Source organism: Neoarius graeffei, chromosome 15 (genome assembly GCF_027579695.1).
Source record: "Neoarius graeffei isolate fNeoGra1 chromosome 15, fNeoGra1.pri, whole genome shotgun sequence".
In the NCBI taxonomy this organism is placed as follows: domain Eukaryota; kingdom Metazoa; phylum Chordata; class Actinopteri; order Siluriformes; family Ariidae; genus Neoarius; species Neoarius graeffei.
Genome location: NC_083583.1, coordinates 27,330,269 through 27,348,026, shown reverse-complemented (window position 1 = coordinate 27,348,026; position 17,758 = coordinate 27,330,269). Strand labels below are relative to the sequence as shown.

Sequence of the window (17,758 nt, the reverse complement as noted above, 5' to 3'; positions counted from 1 at the left end):
AAAACACATTGTTACTTCACAAAAAAAAAGCAAAGCTTTTTCTGAGGAGACGTTTATGTAACACTTATGGAAGAAGTCTTCAGTGTTGGCCCTTTGGAACAGTCAGGACATTTTCCACCATGGGTAAGTCTTCATGGGGATTTACTTTTTTTTGTCCTTTTTTTTTTAAAGAAGAAATACAGAGATGCTGGTGAGGGAATGACTATTTGCAGCTGCTACGTATAATATAAATCATGCTTTCCTGGAGTGAACTCTTTTTACTGACTTTCCACAAGAAATAAATGTCATTCATTAATAAATGGTATAAGAGGAATAAAAAATAAATAAATAAATAAATAAATAACGGGATGTACTGGTCTAGGAAAATAATTAACTATGTGATGATAACAGTGACTGTGGCTCTGACTCATGTTGGGCTGCATAACACCACTCTATTGTTCATTCATTTCTGATAACAGCACAATGCACCATGTTTTACTACCTCGCCCACTATGGAGTAAGTGGGGCGAGGTATTGTTTTTGGTCGGGTTTTTTTGCTTTCTTTGTTAATGATATTACAGGAAAACGACTGGATCAATCTTCACGAAACTTTCAGGATAGATGGGCATTGGTCTCAAATAGAACCTCCAACATTTTGAGGGTCATCCTGTCAAGGTCACCCAAAAGGTCAAAATAATTTTTGTTGTGGCTACTGCTTCATACAGAGGCACTAGCCACTACGTCATCGTGCTGTAAAAATGTAAGAGTGTAACAATTGCGCATTGCGCGTGCGCATACACGTGTTCCGTTTAAAATGGCCAGTGAGTGTATAGAATTCAGTTCACCATTCGAAATAAATGGACTAGACTAAAGAAATCACTGTCAGATGTGTTTATGCTTATTACAGAGGGAAAGTGCACTCCATTGAGCTCTAGTGCCGGGCCATTTCCGGGAAATAAGAGTTTAGGTCATGGCGACAGCGTGTGTATGTCAGCCTCGGTTTGGAGGTTTCAGTTCCGAAAACTGTAAGAGGTAGGAGTAGAATAATATAAAGTACAGACACTTGGTATATTTTACTTCTGTGATTTTTAAAGTGCTCATTTTTGGATTACGCTTCATTTTTGTGGCTACTGCCTCAGAGTAAATATATATATGCTATATTTACTGTATGGACATGGTGTCAGAAAACAATTTTATTTACAGGCAGTAGCCACATGTACCCATAGGGTACCTATTTTTTTTCATGATATCTTCCTTCATGTTCATCATAAGTGCTACCGGGCGAGGTTTGTTTTGCCTGGCAACACTTGTTCCTTATGTATTTGTATCATTGTTAAAAAAAGCATGTGCCATACTTGTTTAGGATTCACTTGCAAGTAGACCCCGAAGCCGTTTGTTTTCAGGATAATGGCTGGCTGATGAAATTATTGGCTGGCTAGCTGACTCAGCCAAAACCTTAATGGCTGCTGCAGCCACCAAAATGTTTATGGCTACAAATGGCTGATACTGTTTCTTCACGCCTATGGTCTACGTTCAATTGATTATAAGATGCAGTGTACTGGTTACACAGATACATAGGCTATTTCCACAACACAGTTTGGTTAAAAAACTGATTGTACTACAACAAATGGTGTATTTATGATAGCATTTATTGATTATAAGTTATTTATTTATTACATTTATTTATTATAAGTACTTAGATGTATTATTATTCTCTCTCTCTCTCTCTCTCTCTCTCTCACACACACACACACACACACGGGTCATTTAACGTGAAATCATATTTACCACAGGTCCCCTGGTCTCTTACTTCATTGTAAATATAAATCTAGCAAGATTGTAGTTCAATGCTAATAATAAGCTAGTCTGGATTGTTCGAGGAAGGCATCTAGCTATCTACTCTCACTAGCAATGACCAGTGAAGGACTGGCAGCTATCTTACTACGATGAAAGTAGAGTGGTGGAGTACTTTTTTATTTTTATCAAATCTCGAAGTATGTGAAACAAACAAACAAAAAAAATACCTTTACACTTTCCCTCAGCAGCGGCAAAGAATGCAGCCATCTCGTCGATATCGGAGTCGATTGATGCTCTGGGTGGGTTCCCGGGTTCCCCGGCAGTGTATCGTGGTAACGGTGTGAGGGGCGGGAAGCCAGACAGGTAGTCACAACGGCAAGCTTGTGGTGGCTCTCTGTGCTGTGATATCAGTTCTAAATCTCTACAGTGTATGCCTATACGTCTCTATTGTGTTACTACTAGTGTGTACAGTTGATCATGTTTGTGTCACTTTTCTTGTAGCTCATGATGTGGATAAACCCATTATTTGATGTACACAATTCTTAGTGGCTCAGCCAAATTTTATTAGATAGCGGCTCAAATTGGCTTACAAAATTATTGGCTGGCGGCGGCTCAAATTCTAAATGGCGGTTTTAGCGGCGCCTGGCGGCGGCTTCGGGGTCTACTTGCAAGTCACTTTATGTAAAACATCCACCAAACGCAAATATACAGTAAATACTAGGAGATCAGACCGCCAAAATGTAGGGGAGCGCGGGGAGACTTGGAACAGTTTGTATTCCCATAAATTATTCATCCATCCATTACCTGTAGCTGCTTATCCTGTACAGGGTCGCAGGCAAGCTGGAGCCTATCCCAGCCGACTATGGGTGAGAGGCGGGGTACACCCTGGACAAGTCATGAAATCATTGCAGGGCTGACACATAGAGACAAATAACCATTCACACACATTCACATCTATGGTCAATTTTAGAGTCACCAGTTAACCTAACCTGCATGTCTTTGGACTGTGGGGGAAACCGGAGCACCCAGAGGAAACCCACACGGACAAGGGGAGAACATGCAAACTCCACACAGAAAGGCCCCCGTCAGCCACTGGGCTCGAACCCAGAACCTTCTTGCTGTGAGGCAACAGTGCTAACCACTATACCACTGTGCTGCCCTCCCATAAATGAATTTCAACCAATCAGGTTTGAGATTACATCAGAAGTTATATGTTGCCCCTTACAGTAACCTACTTCATTTGGAGCCACAAAGCTGGACACTGCAGTAAGGTTTGTGCAGTTCAATATTTTTTTGTCAACCAAAACTTGTATTTTCTACTTCACAGCCCATTTCCAGTCTACGCTGTAATGTATGCTTGTGAATTCAGGATTTGTTAGGAATTAAAGTATATAGCTGAGAGTTACCAGATATAGTATTACTGTAATTATTAAACTTAAATTCTGGGGGGGGAAAAAATTCAGGATTTTTTTTTTTCCAAAATGGCCAGATGGGGAGAGTTGTGACAGTTCCTCATGTCATGTTACAGGTTTTTTCTTGTGGTTTACAAATATGCAAATAAAATTGTTTAAAATTTTTAGTTAAAAATGTGGGCATGTCCCTGCATGAGGATTAAGCTTATTTCATTCCTTCTTGAGAATGAACTGTTTTGTCTTGTCAGGTTTTGGGTAAACTGATATTTTTCTATCGCTGTACCAGCATTGTGTGTTCATACAGTTCATATGTTACAGGTTTTGATAATAAATAAAAACTAGACAGGGACACTCTAACGAGTGCAAACCCCGCCTTTTCCCTATTAAAATACATTGGGCGAAAATTTCGAAGTTCTGCCATGACCTTGACCTTTGACCTTTGACCTCCAAAATTTAATGGTTTCCTTCCTGGGTGATTGGCAACACATGTACAAAATTTGGTCCAAATCAATCCATTGGTTCTTGAGATATCTTGCAGACACACAGACAGACAGACAGACAGACAGACAGACACACACACACACACAGACTGACGCAGGTGAAAATAATAACCCCTCCGACTACTGTCGGCGGGGTTAATAAAACGTATAGGAAAAGTTATGTATTTTATTGTTGTTCCATGTCTCCCTACTACTCCCTATTACTCCAATTCTAAGGTCCCTTCACTGGTTTCCAGTCAGCTACAGAATTGACTTTAAAGCATTGCTGCTGGTGTACAAATCTCTAAATGGTACAGGGCCCAATTACCTCTCTGATATGTTGCAGTGGCCTAACCCAATCAGATCCACCAGATCGCAGCAGAAAAATGTACTGTTAAAACCTGTTGTTAAAACAAAGTGTGATGAAGCAGCTTTTAGCTACTATGCAGTACAGCTATGGAACCAACTGCCAGAGGACATCAAAAATGCTCCTGCTGTTGGCAGCTTCAAATCTAGGTTAAAGACCAAGCTGTTTTCAGATGCTTTCTGCTAAATTATTAATATTGTCATCTCTACATGTTTTAAACTCTTTACTTTTACAGTCTCTGCATGTTTTAAATTTTACTTAACTTTTATTCTATTTTATTCTGCTGTTTTTTTTATTGAACTTTTATTTCATTTTATTATTTTATTTCTACTATTGTTTAATTCTTATTATTTTTCTTCCCCATTTATTTTATGTAATTTTATTTTCTATTGTTTACTGTTTTGCTTTTACTTCTGTAAAGCACATTGAACTGCCACTGTGTATGAAATGTGCTATATAAATAAACTTGCCTTGCCTTGCCTTACTATGTCCCAAGTCTCCCAACATAATGTCCCAAAATTCCCCTCAATGTCTCCCCGGAAAAAATAATGACCGAAAAAGTGAAACCTGAAGGTCAGTATATGTGACAAGCTGAGAAACTAATGCTGTGGTAACAGGCTATAGTAAATACTCTCTAATGCAATATGAATATAACACGACCTGCAAAGAAATTCACACAATCTACACAAGCTAAAAAACTTGTCCCAAGTCTCCCTGCTCTCTCCTATGGATCTACAGCCTCAAGCTTGGGAGTTCCTTATTATTTCCAAGGTAAATATTTGAATTGACTCGTCTGCACCTCATTTCACTTGCAATAAACGCACCACATGGATCCTAGCAACTGCCGAGAGACATGACAAAGAGGCTGGGGCTTGGAAGGGGTTAATATTTGAATAGTTCAGGTCACAGTTTGTATTCAAATAAACGCTCTCAGAATACAGTTTGAGGCAGCACCTTCTCAGAATCCACTGATTGCAAAACCACTTTGCTGCAATGCAAAACAACATAGATGGGGGTGATCCAGGCTATGCTGAGGCAAAACACAGATAAACACAGATCATCACACAAGCATAAACACACCTGCTCCCACCATGCTCGCTTAGAAACGGCACCAACTCCTAAATGGATTTGTGTGTGTTTTGGGAGGTTCAAAACACAATAGACTATTTCATACAGCTAGGTGTGTTGATGACACTATGAATAGTAAAGTCGGTTTTGCAATAGTACACATTGACAATAATTATAGCTGAAAGCATCTGAATCTTCACATGATGCCAGTCCCATTCAACTGGTAGGACAGGAACACCAGATAACGTTAAAAAAAACCCACGTGGTTAGTATTTCGCTAAATGAATCATCTGTAGAAAACACAAAGGTCATTGGTTATGATGAAACATATATTACTTCACACGTGTGTAATCAAATAGCAGATTAATGAAACTAAACCAGCTATGAACAACAGAAAATCCCCAAGACGCACAAAACACCCAGTGGGAAATGACTCCTCGTTCAGGATATGTTTGATCACACTACATGAAACAACCTATTGATGTATTTGCCTACGCACAATTCTCAGTGCAAAGAGTGTCAACTGTGTAAACAGAGTCAGCTCCACGTGTACACATGTGGGCCAACCCTCCCTCCCTTTCTGCCACCATCATCCTGAGAGTCCTTCTACTTTGAATTCGGGTTCGGAGTAGGATATCTTAATGATAATCAGCCCTGATGAACACAGTGAGGGCCAGCCATGCATGACAGTGGCTACTGTTTAAGCAAACTGCTTCTGATAAGACGGAGTGTTAAAGCAATTCTCTCTCACACACACACACGCACACACACACACACACACACACACACACACACTAAAAGGTAACATAAGATGCAACAGGACAACAAATCTGCACAGTATGTTCTTGGAAAATGTAATCCTTTCTATGTATGATTTGTTATACAACATATTTCTGTGTATTACAAACCTACAAGCTAAGGACAAAGCGCAACCTCTTGCTGACCTGTGTGAGTTCAGATATTACTTTGGAGATCTGCGGTGCCAAACTGTTTCCAGGAGAACCTGGCCGATGAACACAAATGTTGCTTTGTAAGGAGGTATTAAGGCTGGCCGAGAATGCTATAATTAAAATCCTGTAAAGGAGGAATTGTATGGAGTGTCCTTGAAAGAAGGTGTTGATATTTCTGACATTGTGTAAGAAGCACAAACAGAGCGTGAAGAAGAAAAAGGGGGAAAAAATGCACCAAAATATCAAGTTTAAGAATCTTGTGCAATGTCCAGGAAGTCTGTTAAACAAAAAAGCAGTTGTCCAGAAACTGTCCCATCAAACTGAAGCAACTTTTATGTCTACAAAAAGAACGAAAAAGCAAAAATCTCTCTTACAAGCTCCCTTTCTTGTCATTTTTCCCTTTTCCCAGAAGAAAAAGTGGAAAATCTAAATGTAAAAAGTGAAAGAAAGGCAGCTTTAAACATAAAAGGCCTACCAAAAGCCCTTACCTGCCTGAGAAGACGTCACAGTCTTCTCCCAACACTTCACGTCAGTGTATGTGAGCGTGGAAGGCTGAGGCTCCGGGTAAACTGAGCATGACAGCAGTGCGTCGCTCCGGTCACACAGAAATGCTCTTCATAATGTTCTTCGAATTCCTTGCAGGCACACCCAGCTTAGTTACAACTCTTTGACTCCTTTTGTCCCCTCCCTCTGCTCCTCCTCTGTCCCTACCTTCCCTAGGTAAGCAAGGATTCGTCAGCTGACTGACACACACTCTGCTGTGAGGAAGAAAAAAAAAAGCAGTGCACAAAGGACTTGTCTCATCTGGATTGTCAAGGCATGAGACTGGAGTCCAATCTATAGTCTGATCTCTGTATTTTTGACCACATTCCATTTTAACCAGGCATCTCATTTAATTTCAACTCAATTCTAATTTGTATACAGTGCTTGTATAGAGCTTTTAACAACAGATATAACAATAGCAGCAGAAATTTGGTGTATATTTAGATCCCTAATGAGGAAGCTAGACGTGGCAGTGGCAAGAGAAAACTCCTTGAGATGACATGAAGAAGAAACCAGACTCAAAATCAAATCAAATCAAATCAAGTTTATTTGTATAGCGCTTTTAACAATAAACATTGTCGCAAAGCAGCTTTACAGAATTTGAACGACTTAAAACATGAGCTAATTTTATCCCTAATCTATCCCCAATGAGCAAGCCTGTGGTGACGGTGGCAAGGAAAAACTCCCTCAGACGACATGAGGAAGAAACCTCGAGAGGAACCAGACTCAAAAGGAAATGGAACCCATCCACTTCTGGATGACACAGGATAAAGGGATTATTCTATAACTTTCTGTCTTAAATTCAAACAGTGTTGTGTGCTGAAAGGATGTTCAGTATGAGTATAATAATACTGTGCAAAACTGTGTTTCTTGGCACATGCAAAGAAATACTGTCAAGTCAACATGACTTCAATCCCATCCATCCATTCATTATCTGTAACCACTTATCCTGTTCAACATGACTTCAAAAATAATGAAATTCAAGCTTTCTACTTGAAAGAACAAGAGTGCTCTGAGAGCACGATATCCCCACTGGCAACTATATCTATGCTATAAGTGCTTAATACACCCTCATGAAATTGTCAAAGTACAAGTTTGGTAATCAAAGGCCATAACTCTGGTGAAATGTGACCGAATTGAATGAAATTGTAGTATGCACATTACCGACATATAGCAAAGCCTTTTGTAAAGTTTCGGAAAATTCCTGCAAAAATCATGAGAGGAGTTGATTTCAGAAGATGAGCACACTTTCATAAAACTGTCAAAGTACAAGTTTGGTAATCAAGGGCCTTAACTCTGAAAAAAATTCAACCGAATTGAACTAAATTGCAATATGCGTATTACTGACATATAACAAAGCATTTTGCTAAGTTTCGTGAAACTCCTCCAAGAATTGTGAGAGGAGTTCATTTCAGAAGACAAGCACACCCTCATGAAATTGTCAAAGTACAAGTTTGGTAATCAAGGGCCATAACTCTGGTAAAATGCAACTGAATTGAACAAAATTGGAATGTGCGTATTACCAACATATGACAAAGAATCCTGTCAAGTTTCGTGAGATTCCTCCAAAAATTGTGAGAGGAATTGATTTCAGAATGCTAGTACCCTTCCCGGGATGGATGGACAGACGGACGGACGGATGGACATCTCCACGACATAATCCCCCATTCGGGCCTTTCAGCCAGCGGGGGATAAAAATGCTATAAAGAGTGATAAAGAGGAATAAACTATCCATCCATCCATTATCTGTAACCGCTTATCCTGTGCAGAGTAGTGGGCAAGCTGGAGCCTATCCCAGCTGACTATGGGCGAGAGGCGGGGTACACCCTGGACAAGTCGCCAGGTCATCGCAGGGCTGACACAGACAAACAACCATTCACACTCACATTCACACCTATGGTCAATTTAGAGCCACCAGTTAACCTAACCTGCATGTCTTTGGACTGTGGGGGAAATCGGAACGCCCGGGGGAAAACCCACGCAGACACGAGGAGAACATGCAAACTCCGCACAGAAAGACCCTGGTCGGCCGCTGGGCTCAAACCCAGAACCTTCTTGCTGTGAGGTGACAGTGCTGACCACTACACCACCGTGCCGCCAGGAATAAACTAAACAAAGTCAATATTTGCTGTGACAATACTTTACTTAAATAGGGTTTTTTTTTCTTAAATTGTAGCATCAGGTATAATTAGTGCAGTTTTATAAGGAAATTATCTGTTAAGTTTTACTGAGCATCTTGGAGAATCTGCCACAGTGCATCAGGAAATTTTAACATTTGTACTTGCTTCTTTTTTTTGCAGTAAAACCCAGCAGCCTTCATTATATATTCTTGTCTGAAAAGTGTCTCTTGCATAATACAGTATGTTGCTTTCTTTACTGACATACAAAAAATTTTCTGTATTATTATTATTATCATCCATCCATCCATCCATTATCTGTAGCTGCTTATCCTATCCTACAGGGTCGCAGGCATGCTGGAGCCTATCCCAGCTGACTATGGGCGAGAGGTGGGGTACACCCTGGACAAGTCGCCAGGTCATCACAGGGCTGACACATAGAGGCTGTCCACACGGCAACAGATTCAGGTGAATCTGATAAAATTGTTTATCGTTTCGGCCTGGCGTCCACATGGCACCGGCATTTTGGGTGCCCCAAAACGATATTTTTTGAGAACAGGTTCCAGACTGGAAAAATCTGGTAACGGCGCCGTTGTGAAGTCGTCTGGATGAGTAGAACAGATTTGTTTACGATGACGTCACAACCACATGACTAGAACAAGCAGCACTCTCGCTGTTTTGTATGAACCACTGCATTGCATTCACTTTTGTATACAGCTTTTCTTTTAAATAAACAAGTAACTGAACCATTTCTTGAATTTCTTTTTTTTATTGGATAAGACTGCTTTTCAAAATGTTCACACACAATATAAAAAGTTATATAAATTATATAAAAATGCTTTTCAAAATGTTCACACACAATAAGAAAATTAAGTTATAGTGGTGCTTGAAAGTTTGTGAACCCTTTAGAATTTTCTACATTTCTGCATAAATATGACCTAAAACATCATCAGATTTTCACACAAGTCCTAAAAGTAGATAAAGAGAACCCAGTTAAACAAATGAGACAAAAATATTATACTTGGTCATTTATTTATTGAGGAAAATGATCCAATATTACATATCTGTGAGTGGCAAAAGTATGTGAACCTCTAGGATTAGCAGTTAATTTGAAGGTGAAATTAGAGTCAGGTGTTTTCCATCAATGGGATGACAATCAGGTGTGAGTGGGCACCCTGTTTTATTTAAAGAACAGGGATCTATCAAAGTCTGATCTTCACAACACATGTTTGTGGAAGTGTATCATGGCATGAACAAAGGAGATTTCTGAGGACCTCAGAAAAAGCGTTGTTGATGCTCATCAGGCTGGAAAAGGTTACAAAACCATCTCTAAAGAGTTTGGACTCCACCAATCCACAGTCAGACAGATTGTGTACAAATGGAGGAGATTCAAGACCATTGTTACCCTCCCTAGGAGTGGCTGACCAACAAAGATCACTCCAAGAGCAAGGCGTGTAATAGTCGGCGAGGTCACAAAGGACCCTAGGGTAACTTCTAAGCAACTGAAGGCCTCTTTCACATTGGCTAATGTTAATATTTGTGAGTCCACCATCAGGAGAACACTGAACAACAATGGTGTGCATGGCAGGGTTGCAAGGAGAAAGCCACTGCTCTCCAAAAAGAACATTGCTGCTCATCTGCAGTTTGCTAAAGATCACGTGGACAAGCCAGAAGGCTATTGGAAAAATTTTGTGGACGGATGAGAACAAAATAGAACTTTTTGGTTTAAATGAGAAGCGTTATGTTTGGAGAAAGGAAAACACTGCATTCCAGCATAAGAACCTTATCCCATCTGTGAAACATGGTGGTGGTAGTGTCATGGTTTGGGCCTGTTTTGCTGCATCTGGGCCAGGACGGCTTGCCATCATTGATGGAACAATGAATTCTGAATTATACCAGTGAATTCTAAAGGAAAATGTCAGGACATCTGTCCATGACCTGAATCTCAACAGAAGGTGGGTCATGCAGCAAGACAAAGACCCTAAGCACACAAGTCGCTCTCCTAAAGAATGGTTAAAGAAGAATAAAGTTAATGTTTTGGAATGGCCAAGTCAAAGTCCTGACCTTAATCCGATGGAAATGTTGTGGAAGGACCTGAAGCGAGCAGTTCATGTGAGGAAACCCACCAACATCCCAGAGTTGAAGCTGTTCTGTACGGAGGAACGGGCTAAAATTCCTCCAAGCTGGTGTGCAGGACTGATCAACAGTTACTGCAAACGTTTAGTTGCAGTTATTGCTGCACAAGGGGGTCACACCAGATACTGAAAGCAAAGGTTCACATACTTTTGCCACTCACAGATATGTAATATTAGATCATTTTCCTCAATAAATAAATGACCAAGTATAATATTTTTGTCTCATTTGTTTAACTGGGTTCTCTTTATCTACTTTTAGGACTTGTGTGAAAATCTGATGATGTTTTAGGTCATATTTATGCAGAAATATAGAAAATTCTAAAGGGTTCACAAACTTTCAAGCACCACTGTATATAAAACTATGCACACTAATAAAACTAATTTGTACACACAGAAGGCACGATTTCCTCGCGTAGTCACAGCCATCTTCTTCTTGTTGTTGTGTGCTTGTTCCTGTGAGTGCTTCACGCCGGGTAGAAGAAGGGGTTTATGCGCATGCGTCCTACTTCTTCTATTGTTCTGGTGTCTCCGATGGGACCGTCTTACAGCGCACGTAGAGGTGTGGCATGTGTATTGCATCGTTCTCAGCAAGCGTTGCGTTGCCATGTGTACCTGATATTTTACTGATCCGTTGCCCATGTGGACACGATATTTTTTTTAATAAAATCTCGTTGCCGTTGTCGTGTGGATGTAGCCATAGAGACAAACAACCATTCACACTCACATTCACGGTCAATTTAGAGCCACCAATTAGCCTAACTTGCATGTCTTTGGGCTGTGGGGGAAACCAGAGCACCCGGAGGAAACCCACGCAGACACGGGGAGAACATGCAAACTCCACACAGAAAGGCCATCGCCGGCCACGGGGCTCGAACCCAGAACCTTCTTGCTGTGAGGCGACAGTGCACCACTACACCACCGTGCCACCATTATTATTATTAAATTTTATTTTATTTTTTAAAATAATGATTGGAAATCTGGGTGGCACGGTGGTGTAGTGGTTAGCACTGTCGCCTCACAGCAAGAAGGTCCTGGGTTCGAGCCCCGGGGCCGGCGAGGGCCTTTCTGTGCGGAGTTTGCATGTTCTCCCCGTGTCCGCGTGGGTTTCCTCCGGGTGCTCCGGTTTTCCCCACAGTCCAAAGACATGCAGGTTAGGTTAACTGGTGACTCTAAATTGACCGTAGGTGTGAATGGTTGTCTGTGTCTATGTGTCAGCCCTGTGATGACCTGGTGACTTGTCCAGGGTGTACCCCGCCTTTCGCCCGTAGTCAGCTGGGATAGGCTCCAGCTTGCCTGCGACCCTGTAGAAGGATAAAGCGGCTAGAGATGATGAGATGAGATTGGAAATCTGAAATATTTTATGTATTGACCTGATGGTGTAGAATTCATAAAATAAACATCTATAACAAAATTTATACTAAAAAAACAACACTAAGAAAATAAAAAAACAAATAAAACATTGAATCAACTTTTAAAAAAATGAATTGAACACAAACTTTTTGAAGTTGCCTCAATGTACATTTATTTAATTTTTCATAAATTCGAATAATTTTTTTACAGTGACTCAACATCAAATATTTTGTTATTGATTGCTACAATTTTATTATTATTATTATAGTTGATCCAACATTTTATTTTTTGCAGTGAATACAGTGCCTAAGACTTTTGTACAGTACTGTCTATAGAAAATAAGTGTCCTGGGATGAGGACAGGACTTTCTATCTTTATGAGAGATTTTATTTCAGACAGTATTTCTTATATTAAGTCAAAGGTAAAATGTGATTTTAGAGAAGAGAAAGGGTTTTTGGTAGAACTGTGTGTAGGTGTACAGATGTTTTTGTGTGTTAATGTTATAACCCCATAATTAACATCACCGATGTCATACTGACTGACTCATGTTTAAGTGCTTCGTAATGTGATTACATTGGTCATCCTGTTGGATGAATTGTTTAAAGGCCTGGGTTGTGTTTCCCTAAGAAGAGGAACAAGTCCGTACTTCTGTGATGACATCACAGTCAATTACTGATTAACCTCATTCAACCTGTTAATGTTTAATAATGGCCCTTTTCCACTACCCTTTTTCAGCTCACTTCAGCTCGCTTCAGCTCACTTCAGCCCGACACGGCTCGCGTTTCGACTACCAAAAACCAGCACGACTCGGCTCGCTTCAGCCCTGCTTAGCCCCTAAAACTCGCACCGTTTTGGAGTGGGGCTGAAGCGAGCCAAGCCGTGCCGAGTGAGGTTGGGGGCGTGAGCAGACACTCCCCTGTGCACTGATTGGTGAGGAGGAGTGTCCTCACATGCCCACACACGCCCCGCGAGCGCGCTGGGATCTGTAAACACCGCAAACCCGGAAGAAGAATAATTACGAATTGCGAGAATTTCTGAAGCCTTATGCGCCTCGCCTCATCTATACGCTCTTGCCAGTATCTGTTGGCGTTGTCGGTGACAACAAGCCACAGCACCAAGACCAGCAACATTAACGACTCCATGTCCTCCATGTTTATTGTTTACTATCCGGGTCGTGAGACTACCGCTTAAAAGCTCACTGAATCAGTGACATACAGAGCATCGTGGACGAGTTCACGGAGCGCAAAATTCGCCGTATGCCCTTCAAATAATGCGCGCAGTAGGCTATTGATGTTTTATTATGAGCCATGTACAGTATGTCGCCTAATGTTTTTTTGTTTCTGAGTTACATGTTCGTTTGAAGGACTTAATGTACAAAATAACATAGTTGCACCCCGTAGTGTTGAAATTGGTAAACACAGTGCATTCAGTGAGGTTTGCACCGCCCTCCTTTTATTTCTGACTCTTCCTGTCACCACTCTGAGCGCTCATTCGTATGCCCTTCAAATAATGTGCGCAGTATAGGCTATTGATGTTTTATTATGAGCCATGTACAGTATCCTAATGTTTTTTGTTTCTGAGTTACATGTTCGTTTGAAGGACTTGATGTACTAAATAACATATAGTTGCACCCGGTAGTGTTGAAATTGGTAAACACCGCAGTTGCGGACATTTTGTAGCCTAAAATGATGTTATGATAAGCTTTAATAAAGGGCCCGGTCATTTGCCCCGCCCCCGGCCCGGCTCTGACTTGTTCCGCCACTGTCACTGATGTCACTGTTTGCGCTGCTTAACGACATCACGTGACGTCCACCCACTTTCGCTAACTCCACCCAATGTGTCCACCCACTTCCAGCCAGCACGGTTCAGTGCGGTTGTAGTCGAAATGCAACTCCAACAGCCCCGCTCAGCTCGACTCAGCTCGACTCAGCACGGCACGGCTCAGCCGCGTTTGTAGTGGAAAAGCGGCATAAGTTAACTCCTTAAACTGCCACGGGAATGTCAGTGGGTCCAGACTTACATTCCTCACTCTTGTGACTACATACCTTTCTGATTAGTTTCAATCTAGTATTTATTCAATATAGTAGTTAGTTAGTTATTGTTGCTATCATTATTATTATTATCATATACTTTAACATCTCATCTCATTATCTCTAGCCGCTTTATCCTGTTCTACAGGGTCGCAGGCAAGCTGGAGCCTATCCTAGCTGACTACGGGCGAAAGGCGGGGTACACCCTGGACAACTTCGCCAGGTCATCACAGGGCTGACACACAGACACAGACAACCAGTCACACTCACTTTAGAGTCACCAGTTAACCTAACCTGCATGTCTTTGGACTGTGGGGGAAACCGGAGCACCCGGAGGAAACCCACGCGGACACGGGGAGAACATGCAAACTCCGCACAGAAAGGCCCTCGTCGGCCACGGGGCTTGAACCCGGACCTTCTTGCTGTGAGGCAACAGCACTAACCACTACACCACCATGCCGCCCCAAAGGGATCAATAAAGTTCTATCTAATCTAATCTAATCTAATAAAATAAACTGGAGCACTAAGGGGTTAAAAATGCATACAACAGTTTTGGATGATAATTTTAAAAGGCCATTATTTACACCAGATCTGCCTACAACATGCTACTAGTACGTGACCCACAGCTTTCACAAACCTCCCTGAAGCCATCAGTCCTGGTCCATATTTGCATGTTAATGGGACTTAAACTCTCTCCTCAGAAGCATTCTTTATGTTACTCCATTGCAATTGGAGCTTATCTCCACAAAAGTCTTCCCTCAGGGGAAACAGTTTTCTTACCCACCACATAAGAATTAGTGTCAGTCAAGTTTGTGTCCTTACTGTCTTACTAAAACGTCAGGAATTTTAACAACAAATAGAACTTGATTATCCATCCATCCATCCATTATCCATCCATCTATCTATCCATTATCTGTAACCACTTATCCTGTGGCGGCACGGTGGTGTAGTGGTTAGCGCTGTCGCCTCACAGCAAGAAGGTCCTGGGTTCGAGCCCCGGGGCCGGCGAGGGCCTTTCTGTGTGGAGTTTGCATGTTCTCCCCGTGTCCGCGTGGGTTTCCTCCGGGTGCTCCGGTTTCCCCCACAGTCCAAAGACATGCAGGTTAGGTTAACTGGTGACTCTAAATTGACCGTAGGTGTGAATGTGAGTGTGAATGGTTGTCTGTGTCTATGTGTCAGCCCTGTGATGACCTGGCGACTTGTCCAGGGTGTACCCCGCCTTTCGCCCGTAGTCAGCTGGGATAGGCTCCAGCTTGCCTGCGACCCTGTAGAAGGATAAAGCGGCTAGAGAGATAATGAGACTTATCCTGTACAGGGTCATGGGCAAGCTGGAGCCTAGCCCAGCTGACTATGGGTGAAAGGCGGGGTGCACCCTGGATAAATCGCCAAATTATCACAGGGCTGACACTTAGGTGGTGTTTACATTAGACCGTATCAGCGGATCATCAGATTAACGTTTTTAAAACGATTCGCGTGCACACAGCAACGCCAATACACGATTCGCGTGCACACAGCAACGCCAATACACGGATACGCTCAGCTCCGCAGGCATCCTGCGCTCCAAATCACTCCGCCCTGAACAGCGAGTGCCCTCTGGAGGGTGCGCACTCCGGCCCTGCGCAGCTCACAGAGAGCGCGAGTGAAGCGCACGAGCAGTGATTCGGGACAAATAGCAGGAAGTGAAAGTCCACGCTGTTTTTCAGCAGTCGCATCACATGACCAACGTGGCATGACCAACGCCAGCGAATCAGGAAGGTGGATGTCACAGTGACGTTGTCCAATGACGACGTCAGCTAGAGCTCAGCACAGCGTATCCTCGTTCCTCAATGTTTACACAGCACCGGATCAGATACGTAATGGATTGAATACGTGGGCCCTGGCGGATTCAAGTTGTTCTGCCTGTGGAGTCGTTTCCCGGCGTTTTAATGTGAACGGACAGTGCATCCGCGACGAAAACGAGACGGATGCGGTCTAATGTAAACACCACCATAGACACAAACAACCAATCACGCTCACATTCGCACCTACGGTCAATTTAGAGCCACCAATTAACCTAACCTGCATGCCTTTGGACTGTGGGGGAAACCAGAGCACCCGGAGGAAACCCACGCAGACACGGGGAGAACATGCAAACTCCACACAGAAAGGCCCTTGCCGGCCACGAACCCAGGACCTTCTTGCTGTGAGGCAACAGTGCTAACCACTATACCACCGTGCCGCCCCAGATTATATTCTGCTTTAATTCAGAGGTGTTATAAGGACACTACTACCCTCAAGTTAATTACTTTTCTTATAAATATTTTCTAATAAATTAGTAATGCGGGCGGCACGGTGGTGTAGTGGTTAGCGCTGTCGCCTCACAGCAAGAAGGTCCTGGGTTCGAGCCCCGGGGCCGGCGAGGGCCTTTCTGTGTGGAGTTTGCATGTTCTCCCCGTGTCCGCGTGGGTTTCCTCCGGGTGCTCCGGTTTCCCCCACAGTCCAAAGACATGCAGGTTAGGTTAACTGGTGACTCTAAATTGACCGTAGGTGTGAATGTGAGTGTGAATGGTTGTCTATGTGTCAGCCCTGTGATGACCTGGCGACTTGTCCAGGGTGTACCCTGCCTTTCGCCCGTAGTCAGCTGGGATAGGCTCCAGCTTGCCTGCGACCCTGTAGAGGGATAAAGCGGCTAGAGATAATGAGATGAGATGAGATGAAATGAGTAATGCCAGGGTGATGTTGAGTATTTTCCCTATAATGCTTTGTTCCATTTATACCACAGCAGTTTCTCAATAACTGCATATTTTCCTTTGTTAAAATCAACACGACATTATACAATACAGCATATTGCAAAATGCTACAGCAGCTAAACAGAAGACTCCTTACCAGGCTCTCTCATGTGTTCTGAAAACATTATTACATATGACTTAAAAATACAAACTGTTGACTCACGAGTCTCTTTTTAAACAGGAAATAAAATTTATTTAAAAAAAAAAAGTTTTCATACCAACTTGTTAATGTATACTTTGAACAACAGTTCTTTAAAAAATTCTGATTATGTAATTTCATTAAATGATGCAGAGCGTCCTTTTTAGATGATATAAATGATAGGAGTGTTGGAATGTATACCTGTGATTTATCTTGCAGCTGGCACTACTTGTTAGTTATGTCCTGTTATAGAAAATTAATGGGCTGCAAAAACTATGAACTCATTCTGACCAGTCAGAAACACCAGTACTGGTGTATAACCAATAAAATGCCATTTTACCATCCACCTCCCCCACCCACAGCTATCATCAAGTAAAAAACACGAAGACTTCTATTTCATATTCTCTAAAATGCCACACACTGTACTGATGTGGGGGGAAAAAAGGTTCACACATTCAGATAATGTCTGTAATTGAGTAAAGTCAGGTTGGCTAAAGATATTTTTCGATCAGGCTTTGCTGAGTGCTATGCCTTAAATGGCATTCAAAAACAAAAGCAAAAAAAATCTAATGACCAACTTTAAATTATAATACTGATAAAAGTTTCTCAGAAACACAAGGTAGT

General features: G+C 42.1%; 1 protein-coding gene across 2 annotated transcripts in view; it reads right to left on the bottom strand.

Moving 5' to 3' along the window:
- cers3a (ceramide synthase 3a) overlaps window positions 1-6,699 on the bottom strand; it is an 85,501-nt gene extending 78,802 nt beyond the window's left edge. Inside the window, exon 1 of one of the 2 annotated variants that reach the window (XM_060941099.1) lies at window positions 6,541-6,699. The gene's annotated coding sequence lies outside the window, so the exon portion shown is untranslated. The remainder of the gene's footprint in view (window positions 1-6,540) is intronic. The other variant, XM_060941100.1, reaches the window with a different exon arrangement.
- Between the last annotated feature and the right edge of the window lie 11,059 nt (window positions 6,700-17,758).